This window comes from Stegodyphus dumicola, chromosome 10 (assembly GCF_044657685.1).
Source record: "Stegodyphus dumicola isolate Sdum_Otavi_A_Nest chromosome 10, ASM4465768v1".
In the NCBI taxonomy this organism is placed as follows: Eukaryota; Metazoa; Arthropoda; class Arachnida; order Araneae; family Eresidae; genus Stegodyphus; species Stegodyphus dumicola.
The window spans coordinates 750866-770101 of record NC_140777.1 but is presented as its reverse complement, the minus strand read 5'-3'; the positions used below and the strand labels follow the sequence as shown (position 1 = coordinate 770101).

Here is a 19236-nt window from a genome sequence, read left to right as displayed (position 1 = left end):
TCTATTGTTACAAACAATTTATTAGTTAAATCAATTCTTTTTTCTTTTTCTTTATTTAAAATTGGTTTATTAAGCTCTTTAGCAATGTTATCAAGATCAGGTTCAAAATCTAAGTCTAAATTATTTTCTTCAATCAATAAATTTGTAGTAGAAAAATCTTGGTTTTTATTAGACAATAATTTAATTATTTTAATTGTTATATATTGTTTATTAACTTTAACAATTTCTGCTTTTACTATATCATCATGATTAAAATATTCACCTTTTTCTACAATGAATTGGCCTATAATTTTTTTATTTAGTGGCTCAAAATTAACATAATCATTATTTTTTATTAAAACACCTACTAATGTTTTATTACTTTTCTCTAATATATCTTTAACATAACCTTGATATTGCTCTTTGTTAAATGGGTCTTGAAAATAAACTACTCTAACAAGATCGCCATTTAACGCACCATTAAATTGGGTTTTAAAAATCATTATTGATTTATCTTGTAATTCTTTTATTCTTACAAAACCAAACCCTTTAGGATTAACATCTAAATTGTTGATTGTTTCTTTTGTTTGATTTGGTAAAAAATATTCTCCATTATTAGTTTTAAAAATTTTATGATCGTCGATTAACTCGTTCAATTGTTTGTTGAGTTGAAACTTTGATTTATTAAAATAGAAAAAATTATTAAAAATATCATCAAAACTAATAGGATGACTACTCTTTTTTAATAATTGGATAATTTGATGGTTATAAAGCATTTAAACTATAAATAAATAATGTTTATCACTCTTAATCAATATCTTTTACTTATTTCTTTGCTTTAGCAACAAAATGTAAAATAATAATTGATAGAACTAATAGAAAGATTAAAAAATACATAAGATTTTTTAGAAATCTTTTTAATGGTGATTGTTTTTGAATATAAAACAACTTCAAATCTGAAGAGCCAACTATTGCACCGCTAAAATTATTAGAATCAGGTGCCATAATAAAAGAAACAATTATTATAAAAATAGCAATCGCAAAAATGAAAATTACCAATAATAAAGCGTATGTCATAAAATTTATTTATTAAAGTAATAATTATATAGCAAATTTTTAATTATTTCTATTCTTCTAGGAGACTTTTTCTTTTAATTAATTGTTTTTTTTCTAGTTCGTTGGCTTTTGAGCCTTTGTTTAGTTCTGTAAATAACAAAACTATTTGATTGGTCTTACCTACTATTGTGATGATATCATTACTTTTTAATTTAAAATTACCATCAGGAAGAAAAATTTCTTGATTTCTTTTTATGGCAACTACTAATGAATTGTATTTTTTAAATGGTAAATTGGCAAGATTTACATTAATTCACTTTCTATTTAACACTTCACTAGAACCAATAGAATAGTCTGTTCCTATCTCTTGAAGGTCTTTGGAATATTTTATAAATGCTTCATTACTTACAATATTAGCTATTCTTTTTCCAGCTTCTAGTTCAGGTCTAGAAATCATATTAACACCCAAATACCTTAAAATTCTTTCTTGGGTATCATTATTAGCTTTTGCTATTATTTTATTAATTCCCAATTCTATTAGAGTGGCAGCTATTTCAATATTATTTGGAGTACTAATTATCACTGTATCAAATAAATTAATCCCTAGTGCTTTCATTGAATTTATGTCTAATCCATCAGCCACTATTGTATCTACATAACGAGAAACATTTTGTAAACTTTTTTCATCAATATCAATTGCTAGGACTTTTTTATTAAGTTTTGTCAATTGCATTATTACTGAAGTACCAAATCTTCCTACGCCGATTACACAAATTTGGTTTTTGCTTTTGCTCATATATAAATCACTATTATACTATTTTGCAATTTCTTAATTTTTAATTTGTTTTATATATAATGAAAGAATTGAAATGAGCATGTTATTATGGCTTATTGGCATAAATTTAAACATTGAATAAACAAACTACATTTTAAGTTTAATAATTTATCACCATATAAATTTATACTTTTAGCTTACTTATTCATTACTATAATTAGCGCTTTTTTGTTTAATTCAAATTTTTCTCAAACAAATGAATCGATTCTAAATGGCAAGGTAAAATTTTTAGATTCATTATTTTTAGCAGCTAGTGCATTTTCTGATACAGGTTTAACCACCGTTAATTTAGTCAAAGATTTCAATGTTTTGGGTCAAGCTATAGTTGCTATTTTAATTTTGACTGGTGGTATAGGGATTTTTACAATAAAAGTTTTTATAGTAAATGTAATTTTAAACTATGACATCTCTTATAAAAGTAATAAAGTTGTTTCTACTGAAAGAGGTTGTCCTAACATTGGCTTTTCAAAACAAATGATTAAAGTTTCTATTATTTTTATATTGAGTTCAATTTTGGTTTTTAGCTTTATTCTAACTATTATTTTTTATTTTTCTAAGATTCAATTTCAAAATGAAATTTTTAATCAGTTTAATCCACATCATAATTTAGCTAATTCTATGAGATTTGGCGTTTTTCATACAATTTCTGCGATTAATAATGCCGGTTTTGATCTTATGGGTGATAAATCAATTTCTCCTTACTACTTTAGCTATTCAATCCATATTGTTTTAATTATTCTAATTATTATTGGTGGAATAGGTTATCCAGTTATATATGATTTTTATTACTATTTAAAAAGTAAGTATTATAAAACTCAATTTAAAATAAGTCTTTTTAGTAAAATTTCAATTTTTACTTTTTTAATTTTTACACTTTTAGGTGTTAGCGGGACTTTATTAATCGAATACATTTTAAATAAAGAACAATACAAAGACAACCATTTTTCTAATATTTATAATTTGATTTTTAATACTATTTCGACTAGAAGCGCCGGCTTTTCAACAATGGATATAAGTAAATTGCATGCTGGAACTAAATGACTTTTTAGTATTTTGATGATTGTTGGTAATGCCCCGTCTTCTACAGCTGGAGGAATTAGAACAACAACTATAGCAATTATTTTCCTTACACTATTAGCAAATTTTCGTTCTAAAAATAGGGTGATGGTATTTAAAAGAACGATACCTAGTCAAACTTCGATTAATGCATTGATAGTTTTTGTTTTAGCTATATTTCTAATCAATGGTTCTACTTTTGTGATTTTAATAGCTGAAAGTCATAAAAATAATTTTAAATTTTTGGATGCTTTTTTTATTATTTCTAGTGCTTTTGGTACATCAGGTCTTGCTACTAGTGAAGTTAAAGATTTAGAAACCATTAGCAAACTTACAATTATTTTAATTATGTTTATTGGTCAATTAGGAATTTCTTCAACTATTTTAGTTTGAGGATCAAGAAAAAAACAAGCCCTAAATTATAGATATGTTGAAGAAAATGTCATAATTGGTTAATTTTTTTTATAAAATAAGAATTAGTTTTATTAATATTTTGTATAATAGATAAAATTATTTTATTTGACTAAAATATATGCCGATTTAGCTCAGTTGGCAGAGCAACTGGCTGTTAACCAGTGGGTCACAAGTTCGAATCTTGTAATCGGCGCCATTTTGGCCTATTGGTGAACTGGTGAACACACTCGGTTTTCATCCGAGCATTGTCGGGTTCGATTCCCGTATAGGCTGCCATAACGCAAAATTAGCTCAATCGGTAGAGCATCGCTCTTACAAAGCGGAGGTTGTGGGTTCGAGTCCCTCATTTTGCACCATTTGCTGGTTTAGCTCAGTTGGTAGAGCAACCGCCTTGTAAGCGGTAGGTCGTAGGTTCGAATCCTATAACCAGCACCATTTATTAGCACCTTTAGCTCAGTTGGTAGAGCGCCCGGCTCTTAACCGGTAGGTCATAGGTTCGATCCCTATAAGGTGTACCAAAATACACTTTTTATTTTTAAAATTATAAAAAGTGGGCCAAAAAATATGCACCTTTAGCTCAGTTGGTAGAGCGCCCGGCTTTTAACCGGTAGGTCATAGGTTCGAATCCTATAAGGTGTACCATGCACAAGTGGCGGAATAGGCATACGCGCTAGTCTTAGGAACTAGTTTTTGTGGGTTCGAGTCCCACCTTGTGTACCAAATCATTTTTTTAAATGACAAATAACAAAAAAAAAGTAGTCTTAATATTAGGTGCTTTTGATGGATTTCATAACGGGCATTTGAATTTGATTAATAAAGCCAAAAGTAAGTATCAAGATCATAAAATCTATATAACTATTTTTGATTTTAATAATGCTAATTTTCATAAGAAAATAACTCAATATTGCCAATACCAAATTAAAGAAAAACAAGCAAAATTACTTAATATCGATAAAGTTATAAAAGTAAATTTTAAAACTGTTTGTAATCTAGATGGTTTAATCTGAATAAAAAAAATAATTAGTGACTATAAACCTGATGTAATAATGGTGGGTAAAGATTTTGCTTTTGGCAAAGATAGAAAGTATAAAACCACTGATTTATTAAAGGTTTTTGATAAAGTAGAATTATTTAATTGAAAAAATAAAGATGTATCAACTTCATTATTAGTTGAACTTGTGGCTGAAAATAAATTTAATATGATAAAAAAATTAGCGCCATTCTATTTTTCAATAGAAACTAAAATTGAAAATGGGGAGTTGATTTGGCCTAAACATATTATTCAACCAAATCTTGAAAATAAAAAGATTATGCTAAGAATTAATAACAAAGAATTTATCGAATTAGAAAAACTAAAAAAGTTAGAAAATCAAAAAATTTATATTGAATTTATTAAATAAAATAATATAATTATTTAGACTTTTTAGTAAAATTATAAAACTATTGAGTTTTTTTATCTTGGTTAATAAATAGATTTTATTTGCTAGGTTAAAAATGAAATAAATGAAAAAGAATTTATGATAAATAAAGAATTAAAAAAAGAATTAATCCAAAAATTTGGTGGAAATGAGAAAAATACTGGAGATATTTCAGCTCAAATTGCGATTTTGACAAGTGATATTGAAAGTCTAAAAGAACATTTTAAAAATAATCCAAAAGACAAACACTCTTTTAGGGGATTTATTGCTAAAATTGAAAAACGTAAAACTTTATTAAATTATTTAAGAAAAAATGATTTAAATAAATATCAAGATACTATTCAAAAGTTAAATATTAGGAAATAAAATATGGCAGTTCCAAAAAGAAAAACCTCAAAACAAAGAAAAAGACTACGTCGTTCACACCATCATCTAAATGTACCAAATCTAGTAACAATAAATGGTGAAAAAGTTCCCCATCGTTTGGTTAATTTTTATAAAAGAAAAGATTTGCAAAAAATTAAAACTAAATAGAATACCTAAAAAATTACATTATTATTTTTATATATAATGTTTTTTTATTTTTAGTACTATTACTAATATCGTAAGAAAATTATTACTTAAAAAAATGCTAATGTTATAATCATAAAACAATTAAATATTGAAATCGAGGATAAATGATTGAGAAAATTAAAGATTTAAAAAAAAGTGAATTAAAAATATTGGTTAATGTAGATGAACAAAAGTGACAAAAAGCGCAAAAAAAAATTTTCAACCAACTAAGTCAAAATCTTTCAATTAAAGGCTTTAGAAAAGGTCAAGTTCCTGAAAGCATTGCAAAAAAGCATATAGATCAAAAAAATGTTTGGATAAAAGCTATAGATAGTTTATTGGATGAACATGCAAAAATAGCTTATGATGCATTAGATGAAAAAGAAGATGAAATTATAGACCAACCAAATTATAGTATTGATGCTATGACTGAAACTCAGTTGAGACTAGCATTTATTTTCCCAATTTTGCCCGATTTTTCAAATTTTAAATACAAAGATTTAGACCTTGAATTTACACCCCCAATAATTAAAGATGAAGATGTTGAAAATGAGATTAAAGATATCCTAAAAAGTGAAAGCAAAGTTGTTGAAAAAGAAGAAAAAATTGTAGCTAATGGTGATATTGCTGTAATTGATTTCACAGGTTTTATAGACAATAATGAATTTGATGGAAATAAGGGTCAAAATTTTGAACTAGAAATAGGAACGAATAGGTTTATTCCAGGTTTTGAAACTCAATTAATAAACAAAGGATTAGGCGACTATGAAGTAGAAGTTACTTTCCCAAAAGAATACCATTCTAAAGAAGTGGCTGGTAAAAATGCAAAATTCCAAGTTAATATCAAAAATATCAAAACTAAAATTACTCCTGAGTTAACTCCTGAATTAATCGAAAAGCATGCTCATGGAGCAAAAAATGAACAAGAGTTCAAAGATGCTATTAAAGCTAGACTAGTAAATTCAAAAACTATTATTCAAAAACAAAATTATTTAACAAAAGCATTAGAAATATTTAAAAAGCAAGGTGATTTTGTTGTTCCGAAAATAATAGTAGATAAAGAAGCACAACGCCAATATGACTACTTATTAAATCAATTAAAGAAAAGTAACTTAACTATTGAAAACTATTTAGAAAATTTAAAAATCAGTATGGATCAATTTAAAAAAGATATAGAAAATGATGTTAAAACAAAATTATTAGAAACATTCTTTTTGGCTAAAATAGCAAAATTGGAAAATATTGAAGTTGAAGAAAAAGATTATGAAAGAACATATAATCAAATATCAGCTTATCTAAACATTTCATTAGAAAAAGCTAAAGAACAATATAAAAAAGAAAATATGCATACTGCTATTTTAAATGAAAAAATAATAGACAAGCTAATTGAATGAAGTGCTCCTGCTAATAAATCCACTACTGTTTAAAAAATAAATTAATTAATAACTTAATAACAGAAAAGTGTTGCATCTGATATTGAGTTTACAAATTAAAAAACCTCCTAGTGAGGTTTTTTTTGTGAAGTATTAACGATTTTATGACTTTAAAGTTATAGTATTCTTATTAATTTTATAAATAAGAAAAATAGTATGAAAATTCATAAGTAATAAACTTAGCATAATTAATAAGGTTTTATTGTTAGTAATATAATTATTATCACAACTTATAATAAACTTGTTCACTATATAAGACAAAACCATCCAAATAAATATAGCGATAAAAATATAATCTGCAATTGTAGCATCTTTTATCACTTGGATAAATCTATTGAATAAAACCATCAAACTTAGTCATAAAATAACAATACAAAACGCTGAGAAATATTTTCAAAACTTCAGTCTTAATTTATCTATATTTATCATTTTGTTAGGTGGCATAAATAGAAAAATTTCACTTAATTTAATATTTTCGTTTCCTCAGCTTTTAATTTTTTTTAAAAAATAAAAGTGATAATAAGAAAAACTAAGTATTGATAGTATTTTTATTTTTTTTATTTGAGTATCCAACTTATTACTATTAAAAATTAAATCATGTGTATAAGTTATAATGGCCATAATAAGCCCAATTGAATATAATATTAGCAAAAAGACTCATCATTGAATACCATTAATTTTATATCAATCAGCTCTAATTTGGGGAACGAAAAACAAAATAGAAAATAATGGGATTGATACAATAAAGAAAAAATTAATAAGTCAATAGAAATGATTTAATATATGGTAATAGAAATGTTTTTTTGTCATAAGCAATAGTCCTTCTTTAGTAAGTAAATTATAATATATAAAATAATTCGTTTGGTGGAAGTTTTATTTTAATGTGATCCTATAGTTGTTGTAAAAATGGATGTATTTTTTGATTCCTAGTTAAATAATCAATAAAGCATTTGCTAGTATAAACATGAGCATTATCAGAGCAAATATACATTTTGTATTTGAATCTTTATGATTTAGGATTTTATCACACTATCAACTACTAGCAATTCGTCATTATAGTTCTAAAAATATATTCAAAACTATTGGTCTTTTCCTTATTATGTTTATGTTGTGCAACAAGTAGCAAGGTTACTTATACGTCCCAATTTTATTTTGTAGTATATTAATTAAGCAATTACATATCGTGTTTAAATTCTTTTAAACGACGATGATATTTAGGTTGTTTTAATTTTCTTAATACTTTTGATTCTATTTGTCTAATTCTTTCTTTCCCAACATCAAAAATATCTGCTAATTCATTAAAGGAATGGGCTTTACGTTTGTTTCCGTTTTCATCTATTCCTATCCCATAATGGAGCAATATTATTTCTTTTTCCCTAGTATCTGTGATATGTTTTTCAATAATCTCTGTTAGAATGTGTTTTAATTCTTCGCGGACTGAATAATCAAGGGGAGATATTGAAGTGTCATCTTGAACAAAATCTGAAAAAGATGAATCTTCTTCTTTACCTATTGGTTTATCCAATCAAATTGGATCTATATTAATTTTACGAATATGTCTTACTTTCTTAGCGCTAAAGCCTTTACCAATTTTTTTGGCTATTTCTTGATCGGTTGGGGTTCTACCTAATTCTTGATAAATTTCCCTTTCAGTTTTAATAACTTTATTAATTGTTTCTACCATATGAACTGGGACTCTAATAATTCTAGCTTGATCGGCTACAGCCCTTGTTATGGATTGTCTTATTCATCAAGTCGCATAAGTTGAGAATTTATAACCTTTTTTATATTCAAATTTTGATACGGCTTTTAATAAACCAAAATTACCTTCGGAAATTAAATCGATAAATGATAGACCACGGTTTTTGTATTTTTTCGCATTATTTACTACTAAACGTAAATTTCTTTTTATTAGAGTTTCTTTAGCACGTTTTCCAACAATACCACCCTTTTCAATCAATTTAGCTAATTTTATTTCTTCATCATGAGTTAGTAATTTACCATATTTACCAATTCATCTCATATATCATTTTATAATGTCGTCGGTATCAGTTAATTTATTAGAAATCTTTGCATCATCTATTTCAATATCATCATCTATTTCTTCTAAATCAATATCATCATCATAATCTAGCAAAGAAATATTTGAAACATCGTTATATTGGAAATCTCTATTGTTATAATCAAAATCCTTATCATCAATATTATCTAAAATGATTTCTTGATCTAATAGTCGATCAAATAATTCATCGACTACTTCATCTACTAAATCTATCTTTTTGTTATCAAGAAAATCAAAAACTTCTTGATGTGTAAGATAGTCATCTTTTTTTATTTGTTCGATCTTTAGTTTTTCGATTAAATTTTCTAAAGTTTGGGGATTTTCTTTAATTTTTGCCATTTTTGTTTTCATTTTTTAATAATTGGATTTTTTTATTAATTAGTTCAAGTTTTACTTTTTGATCTTTTGTAGTTTTTATTTTTTGGTCAATTTTTTTGATTAATTCTTTTTTATGGTTCTCTTTGACTCTATCGATTAATTGGATTATCTCGTTTTTTGTTCTATATATTTTAATATCTTTATTAGTTATTAAATTAATTTTTTCCCTAAATTTTTGTTCATCGTTTTTGTTTTTATTTTTAGTTATTAAATAATTAAAAAGTGGTAGAAAATTATCGCTAATATATTTAGACAAATTCTTTTGGACAATTATTTCTATTATATCATTATGATAATATATCGATTTTAGTAAAGATAAAAGTGGGTTGAATGCCACAATATTAACTTTTAATTCTTGTGATTTGATGCTTTCTAAGCGATTAGTAGAGTTATTTGAATTAAAAAATTTATTTTTTATTTTATTTTTAATGGTTTGAGCATCCAAATAAGTTAGTTTACTAATTTTTTTTACATAGAACTCATAATTCAATTTAGTCGAATAATAAAAATAAATACTTATTTGATTTAAGAATTTTTCAATCATCTCGATGTTAGATCATTCTTTAGGTTTGAGTGTTTCAAAAACAAAACTTTCTCAATTGATTAGTTTGTTGGTTAAAATATTTATCAATTCTTCTTTTCCTAACTTATGATATATTTGATCTGCATCTAAGTTAGTAGTATTATTTACTACATTGATTTTTGAAATATTATTTTTTAGTAAAAACAAAATAATATTCAAACAATTTTGTTTCCCCGGAATATCTGGATCCAAAAATAAATTTATTTGATAGTTTTTTAATATAGTTAAATGGTATTTGCTAAAATTTAAACCCATCAATGCTAATACATTTTTATAATTTGATTTGTAAAGGGCTATAACATCAAATTGACCTTCTAGAATATAAACAACTTTCTCTTTTTCTATGTAGGGCTTGGCTGCAAAATAGTTATATAAAATTTCATTTTTTTTAAATAAACTAGACTCTGGTGAATTTAAATACTTATTAGCATCTTTATCATTATTTAAAATTCTGCCAGTAAAACCAACAATATCACCTTCATCATTAGTTAGCGCAAAAATAAGCCTATTATCAAATCAACATTTATTATCTTTTCTAAACAAATTAGAATTTATAATAGCATCTTCGTTATGATTCTTGCTTAACAAAAAATCATATAGATTACTTGATTCATCTTTATAACCAATTTTAAAAATTTCTATTAATTTTGGTTCTAAATTTCTTTTTTTACAATACTCAAATCCAATTTTTCCCTTAACACTAAAAATTAGGTTCATGAAATAATCATTAGCATCTTTTAAGACGTTTAATACTTCTTCTTGCTCTTTTGTATAATTAATTTTCTTATTGTTAAAATTAAACTTATATTCAATGTTTAAAAGATTAGCTAATTTTTTAAGAGATTCTAAATAGCTTATTTTTTCATATTGTGCAACAAAATTAATTCCATCCCCTCCAACATTACAAACAAAACATTTAAAAATCTGTTTTTTTTCAGAAATAGTAAGTGATGGATTTGTGTCGCTATGAAATGGGCAAGTTGCTAGAAAACTTGTCCCTTTTTTTTGTAAATTAAGATATTGACCAATAATAGTTACTATATTCATCTTTTGTTTGATTTGGTTAATTAAATCTTTCATCTAGTTTATAAAAATTATGAATTAATTCATTTAAAGTTAATTTTATTTGTTTCATACTATCTCTATTTCTCAAATTTATATTTATTTCATTTAAATTTTGGTTATTATTATCCTCCAAACTTTGATCATCGATTGTTAAACAATAATATGTTCCAAGAGCATCTTGTTTTCTATAACGCTTCCCTATTGTTCCACTATTTTGAAATGTAATTCTAAAATTATGCTTTTTTAATAAGTTATATACACAAAGTGCTCTTTCATTGTGAACTTCTTTGATTAGTGGTAAAACTGCTATTTGATAAGGACAACTTCTTAAATTTAGTTTAAGTAAATGTCGGGTTTTTCCTGATTCTAATTCTTCTAAAAAAAAATGATGATCTAAAACAGCTAACATTAAACGATCTAAACCTATCGAAGGTTCGATAATGGAAGGAATAATTTTTTCTTGTGTTTGAGAATCTAGAAAACTTAAATCTTTTTTTGAATACAAAGCATGGTTTGACAAATCAAATGTTCCCCGGTTAGCCAGACCCATCAATTCCCCTCAACCAAAAGAAAAATTAAATTCAATATCAACTGCTTTTTTAGCATAGTGAGCTAAGTCATTTTTTTCTATATTAGTTAATCTATATGAATTACTATCAAACCCTAAATTTTTCAATAGTAAAACCATTTTTTCTAAATAATAGTCAAAATATTTGTCTTCATCGGTTTTTTTAACAAAACATTCAACTTCCATTTGTTCAAACTCTCTTGTTCTAAAAATAAAGTTTTTTGGAGTTATTTCATTACGAAAAGAATGGCCGATTTGGGCAATAGCTAAAGGCAATTTATTTCCATTTATTTTTAATAAATTTTTAAAATTTATAATAAGCCCTTGTGCTAATTCAGGTCTAAAATATAAAACAGTTTTATTGTCTTCTACAATACCCAAATTTGTTTGAAACAAAAGGTTAAAACATTGAATTTTTGATCAAGAAGTTTTAGTATTATCTACTTTTTTTATTTTATATAAGTATGGATAATAGTCTTCGATTTTTGACGAATCAAAAACTAAATCTGGATAATATGTATTTAGCAAATGATCTAATCTATACCTTTTTTTATTATTCAAATTTGTTACAAAATAATCGATAAACTTATCAATATGCTTAGAAGCGACTCAAACTTGGGGATTTAATAACATTCGAGCTTCATATAAATAAGATCAAAAATCTTGATCGACAAAAATTGTTTGTCATATTTTCTTTATGTTATTTTTTAAAATTACGCCAAGTGGTCCATAATCATAACTATGCGATAATCCATCATATATTTGACTAGAGGGATAAATAAAACCTAAATCTTTTAATAGATTTTGTAGTAAGTCAAAACTAATTTTTTTTAATTTTGAATTATTATTCATTTTTTTCGAAAAATTTAATTGGTGGTTTTAAATCAAATTTAGATTTATTAACTATATTATCAAAGCCAGTTCCTGCCGGAATTTTATGTCCTATTATTACATTTTCTTTGATACCTTCTAATTTATCGACTTTAGCACCAATTGCTGCACTTACTAAAACACTAGGAGTTTCTTGGTAAGAAGCAGCGGCTAAAAATGATTCACTAAGCAATGGAACACGTTTGGCACCATTAATTATAACTTCACCAAAAGCCGGGATTTTTTTACTCTTTAGTAGTTTTGCATTAACTTCACGATATTCATGAAGATCTACTAAAGAACCTACAAAAAATGGTGAATCTCCTTGATCGGTTATCAGTATTTTGGAAAGGAATTGTCTAATAATTATTTCAATATATTTATCGGCAATGCTTATCCCTTGCATATGATATAACTTTTGAATTTCCTTTAAAATATACTTTTCAACTTCTCTAGTACCAGCTACTTCCAATAATTCATGTAAAATAATTGGTCCTTCGACAAGTTTTTGCCCTGGAGTTACTTTTTGATTCAATTCACAACGAAGTTTTCTACCTTTTGTGAAAATATAGATTTGTTCTTCTTCATTTTCAATAAAAGGTTCGATAACAATTATTTGTTTTGTTAGATCTTTTGGGTGGTTTTCTATGGTTTTAACTTTTCCATAAATTGTAGAAATTATCGCCTTGTCTTCCCAAACATCTTTAGTAGCATCGACCAATTGCATTAGACGACCAAATCCTCCAGTAATGTCTTGTTTTCCTAAATAAGATCCACCAGTATGGAATGTTCTCATAGTTAATTGGGTTCCAGGCTCCCCAATAGATTGAGCTGCCAAAATACCAACAGGTTCACCTATAGATACTAGTCTGTTACTTGCTAAATCTTTTCCATAACATTTTTGACAAACACCATTTCTAGTCAAACAACCAAAGACGCTTCTAATATTAATTTGTGAAATACCGGCTTCAATAATTTTGGAAATAATCTCTTTGTCTATAAAAGTTTGAGATTTTACTATTAAATTATTGTCTTTGTCATAAACATCTTGATTGGTAAAACGGCCTTCTATTCTTTCTATAAAAGGAACGATAATAGAGTTTGTATTTTGATCAATAATATCTTTTGCGACTAGCCCAATAGAAGAAAAACAATCATATTCTTTTACAACTATATTTTGAGCTACATCTACTAACCTTCTAGTTAGATATCCAGAAGAAGAAGTGTTTAAAGCAGTGTCGGTCAAACCTTTTCTAGCCCCGTGAGTTGATGAATAGAATTCATAAGCAGTAAGACCATCCAAAAATGAAGAAATAATAGGGACTTCTGTTGTGTTTCTTAAAATAATTTGGTTTTTAGCCAACCCTCTTCTAAGCTTGGTGGCAGTAGCCATCAAACCTCTCATTCCGGCAAGCTGGGTTAAATTAGAAATATTTGATCTAGCACCAGATTTAATCATCAAAAATAGTGAATTATTTTTATTTTTTTCAATTTCTTTTTCTAATGAGTTTTCAATTTCTTGTTTTATTTCAATTCATTTTTCGGTAGAAAGTTTATATTTTTCATCATCAGTAATTAAACCATCATTAAACATATCTTTCAACTTAATGATGTATTTTTGACCTTGATCGATTAGTTGGCTCTTTTTAGGAGTTGTAGTAATATCACTAATTGACATAGTAGTTCCAGAGATGGTTGAATATCTAAACCCTAAATCCTTAAGTTTGTCCAGGATTTGGGCTACCAAGTTTGTGTAAGAAAACCATACATTAGATAGTAATTCAACTTTTTCTTCTAATTCAAAAATTCTTTCAACATCTTCATTATTTCTTAAAATTCTTTGATTGATTTTTTTGAATTGTTCGTTAATAATTTTGTTTAATAAATTGATGTGTTCATAGTTAAGTTCTTCATTTCTATAATCTTTAATTTTTGATAACATATCATTTAGAGAATTAATATTCTTACTATTAAGTGTGTCTAATATTGATGCTAAATCTTCTTTTGCAATTATTGCTTCATAACGTTCATAAACCATCTTGATTATGTTAGAAATTGTTTTTTTGTTTAAACCATCATTTAGCGGTAATGAGTCAATATGTTCTTTAATATTAGTTCCGTATTTGACAACATATTTGCCAAGTTGAACTTCATTGTTTTTATAAATATTTTCATCAAAAATGAAATCAAAGGTAGAAGGAAATAGCTTGTTAAAAATAAATTTACCAACAGTTGAAATTATGTAATTCTTTTCATTAAAATAATTAAACAAATGAATTTTATTAATTTGATCAATAGGAAGGGCTACTCTAGCATGGACATCAACATAATTAGCATCATAAGCCTTTAATAATTCTTCGTAATTTACAAAAACATAGCCTTCACCTTTGGCATTTTTTATTTCTTGGGTTAGATAATAAAGACCTAGTATTATATCTTGTCCAGGGTTAATAATAGGTTGGCCATCTTTTGGGCCTAAAATATTTTTAGAGGCCAACATTAATTCTCTTGCTTCTTGTTGAGCAATTGAAGAAATAGGAACATGGACTGCCATTTGGTCACCATCGAAGTCAGCATTGAACGCTGTTGTTACTAGAGGGTGGAGCATTATAGCTTTACCACGGACTAAAATTGGCTCAAATGCTTGAATGGATAATCTATGTAAAGTGGGGGCACGGTTTAAAAGAACAATTTTATCTAAAATAGTATTTTCAACATGAGGCCAAATTTTATTATCTTGTTCTTCAATCATTTTTTTAGCACCCCTAATTGAACTAACTAATTTATGTTCTAATAAAGATCTAATAATTCAAGGTTCGAAAAGTTTAGCAGCCATTTGACGAGGAAGCCCAACTTGGTGCATTTTAAGATTTGGGCCTACTACAATAACAGAACGACCTGAATAATCGACTCTTTTACCTAATAGGTTTTGTCTAAAACGACCTTTTTTACCAGAAAGTGCATCAGAAATAGATTTCAAAGGTCTATTGTCTTTTGTTAGAACTGGAGTAGGTTTCTTTTTAGCATTGTCTATCAAAGCATCTATAGATTCTTGGAGCATTCTAAGTTCGTTTTGAATTATAAGAACTGGCGCTTGGTTTTCTCTTCATTTTCTTAAACGATTATTTCTAATAATAATTCTACGATACAAATCATTTACATCGCTAGTAGAATGTCTATCACCATCTATTTGTATTAAAGGCCTCAAATCCGCAGGAATAATTGGCAAAATCTTAATAATCATTGAATCTAATGTTTGATTAGAAGTTGCAAATTTATTAAGAACATCTAATGATTTATATAACTTAGCTCTAGCAAGCATATGGGTTTGATAAGAAGAAGGCTTCTTTTTAATAACATTAGAAATTTTAGTAATTTGAGTTTTTACTTTTCTAATCGCTGCTTTTAAATCAAAATTTTCAAGCAAATAGTTAATCGCTTCTGCACCAGTATTTATTTTGGCGTTTGAATATTGATGAATAATATCATTACAATAATAAAAATCAACACCATAATCTTGACCTAGTTTAGAAGATGCGGTTTGTTCTAGTTCGTCTATTGCGGCACCAATATCTTCGTATTCATCTGATCCTTTTTTATATTTGCTTTGAATTTCTAGTAGTGTATTACGATAAATAATAGCTGCTTTATTGATTTCAATAATTTCATATTGAGTTAAAGATTTTAAACCACCACTTTCTAGAACTATATGAGATCTAAAATAAATTATGTTTTCTATTTGTCGTCTAGAACTTAATTTATTAGGTTCATCTGTTTTTAAAGATAGAATTTTAGTGATTATAGAATGGTTTATTGTAAAAAATCAAATGTGTACAATAGGAGTTGCAAGATCGATATGACCCATACGATAACGCCTAGTGGAACGAGGTAAAATTTGTGGTTTATAAATTCTACACTCATCTGTTTTTTCGCAATATTGATTTTCATTTGCTTGTTTATATCTTGTATTACAAATAGGACATTTATAGTCTATAACCGGGCCAAAAATAATTTCATCAAATAACCCACCTTTTTCTGGTTTAAACGATTTATAGTTAATTGTTTCTGGTCTAGTTACTTCACCATAAGATCAACTTTTTACATCCTCAGGCTTAGCAATAGACAAAATCATTGACTTGAAATTATTGTCAAAGTTTGGTTTTAAATTATTGTGATTTAAAAAAAATGTTTTATCTTTCATTATTAATATTCCTCTTTTTCTTCTTTTAACTCTATTTGTAAGTTTAGATTTAAACCACGTAATTCGTAAGCCAAGACCGAAAATGATTCAGGTATACCAAATTTTGGTAATGGAGTGCCATTAATTATTGCATTATAGAGTTTATTACGTCCTTCAATATCATCTGATTTATAAGTAAGAAGTTCTTGCAAAATGTTAGAAGCACCATAGGATTCAACTGATCAAGCTTCCATTTCACCAAAACGTTGTCCTCCATTTTGAGATTTTCCACCAAGTGGTTGTTGAGTTATCAATGAATATGGACCAATTGATCTGGAGTGCATTTTATCATCGACCATATGATTAAGTTTTAACATATACATAACCCCTACTGAGACTTTATGGTCAAATCTTTTTTCTAAAATAGGATCATATAGTCAAAATTTACCATCTATAGGAAGCTTTGCTTCTTGCATGATATTGTTGATATTTGAAAACTTAATACCATTAAATGGTGGAGTTACAAATTTAGTTCCAAGCATTTTAGCAGCCATTCCTAAGTGTAATTCAAGAACTTGTCCAATATTCATACGAGATGGAACACCTTGAGGGTTTAAAATAATATCAACTGGTGTACCATCTTCTAAGAATGGCATATCTTCTATTGGAAGAATTTTAGAAACAACACCTTTATTACCGTGACGTCCTGCCATTTTGTCGCCTACTTTAATTTTTCTTTTTTGAGCAATATAAACTTTTACAATCATAGTAACACCATCTTGTAATTTATCGCCATCATCTCTTGAAAGAATAACAACATCTACTACAGTTCCACCATGACCATATTTAACTTGCAATGATGTATCTCTAACACTTTTTGTTTTTTGAGAAAATATTGCAGCCATTAATTTTTCTTCTGCTGTTGGAGTATCGTTTGGTTTAGGAGAAACTCTACCTACTAGAATATCACCGGTTTGAACTTCTGAACCAATTCTTACAATCCCATTTTCATCCAAATTACGTTTAGCAAATTTAGAAACATTAGGAATTTGGCTTGTTAATTCATCATCACCAATTTTTGCTGTTCTAAATTGAATACTTTGTTCTTCGATATAAATTGAAGTAAAATCATCATCTTTAAATAATTTTTCTGAAATTATAATCGCATCTTCATACCCATAACCTTGTCAAGTAGAAAAAGCTACAACTACATTTTGCCCTAGCGCTAGTTCCCCTTTATCAATGGAAGAACAATCAGTTAATAAATCATTTTTTTTGATTTCTTGATTCATTTTGACTAGTGGGCGTTGTCCAATAATAGTTCCTTGGTTAGAAGATTCAAAGTTTCTTAATTTATAAGTAATAACTCTATTTTTGTTGGTTTTAACTTTAATAAATTGACTATCTACATAAGTTATAACCCCATCATCATTAGATCTTAAATTATATGCTGAATATTTAGCGATATTACTTTCAGCCCCTGTTGCTATCAAAGGGGCACTTGGCCTAATAATAGGAACTGCTTGACGTTGCATATTTGCGCCCATTAATGCACGAGTCGAGTCATTATTTTCCAAAAATGGAATACAAGATGCTGAAATTGAGACCATTTGCCAACTTGATACTTCAATATAATCAATATCATCGACTTTAGCCAAAACATACTCTCCATCTTTACGGGCAACTATTTCATCTGCAATAATTTTTCTTAATTTTCGATCTATTTTTGTAGAAAATTGAGCAAAAGTTTTACCCCTTTCTTGAAACGCTGTCAAATACACTATTTCATCTGAAATGAAACCATTTTTTACAATAAAATATGGAGTTTGAATAAAACCATATTCATCAATTCTTGAATAGGTGGCAAAGTTTAAAATCAAACCAATATTAGGTCCTTCTGGCGACTCAATGGGGCATATTCTACCATAATGTGTAGGATGGACATCTCTGACTTCAACAATGGCTGTATCTCTAGAAAGTCCACCCGGCCCTAAAGTAGTTAGTCTACGTTTATTTGACATTTCAGATAAAGGATTAACTTGATCCATAAATTGAACCAATTGAGAGGAGTTAAAAAACACTTTAAATTGGTTATATATTATTTTGTTATTTGTTATATTTTTGATTGTTATTTTATTTGGATCGATAGTAGACATCTTTTCTTTTGCTACTCTTTCCAATTTAGCAAGTGCTATTTGAAATTGATTTTGTAATAATTCTCCAATAGTAATAACACGTTTATTAACAAGTGAATCTGGGTCGTCTTCTTTTCCAACTCCATCTAATAAGTTAAAGTAATAACTAAAAGCAGCAATAAAATCAGATAATAATAAGTGTTCTTCATCAACAATAGGATCGTTTGCTATAACTTTTATAGGATCTTTACCAGCATCTAATCATTGTTGATTAGGATAAATTTTTACAATTATTACTCTATTTCTATTCTCTAAATTAGGATTAAGTTCTAATTGACGACCATAAACTTCTGTTGTAGCATTAGGAATAACTTCAATAGGTAGAATTTCTTGATCAAATTTACGTTGAATTTCTTTAGCAAGTTCAAAATCTATGTTAGTCCCTTTTTTATATAAGATTTCACCTTTTGTTGAAACAAGATCTTCAGCTAAAATTGCACCATCTAATCTATCTACTAGATTTAATTTTTTATTCAATAGATAACGACCAGTTTTTAAAAGATTGTATTTTCTTTTATTAAAAAATATATTAACAAACAAGTTACGTTTTGATTCCGATGTGATTCTATCACCTTTTCTAAGTAGAGAATGA

General features: G+C 26.9%; 5 non-coding genes across 5 annotated transcripts; all 5 read left to right on the top strand.

Moving 5' to 3' along the window:
* Positions 1-3460: 3460 nt before the first annotated feature.
* TRNAN-GUU (transfer RNA asparagine (anticodon GUU)) lies at positions 3461-3533 on the top strand. Its single transcript has one exon. It is a non-coding gene; the product is annotated as a tRNA-Asn (tRNA).
* Positions 3534-3620: 87 nt separating this feature from the next.
* TRNAV-UAC (transfer RNA valine (anticodon UAC)) lies at positions 3621-3693 on the top strand. Its single transcript has one exon. It is a non-coding gene; the product is annotated as a tRNA-Val (tRNA).
* A 6-nt stretch (positions 3694-3699) lies between these two features.
* TRNAT-UGU (transfer RNA threonine (anticodon UGU)) lies at positions 3700-3772 on the top strand. Its single transcript has one exon. It is a non-coding gene; the product is annotated as a tRNA-Thr (tRNA).
* Positions 3773-3782: 10 nt separating this feature from the next.
* TRNAK-CUU (transfer RNA lysine (anticodon CUU)) lies at positions 3783-3855 on the top strand. The gene has a single exon. It is a non-coding gene; the product is annotated as a tRNA-Lys (tRNA).
* Positions 3856-3906: 51 nt separating this feature from the next.
* TRNAK-UUU (transfer RNA lysine (anticodon UUU)) lies at positions 3907-3979 on the top strand. The gene has a single exon. It is a non-coding gene; the product is annotated as a tRNA-Lys (tRNA).
* Positions 3980-19236: the final 15257 nt, after the last annotated feature.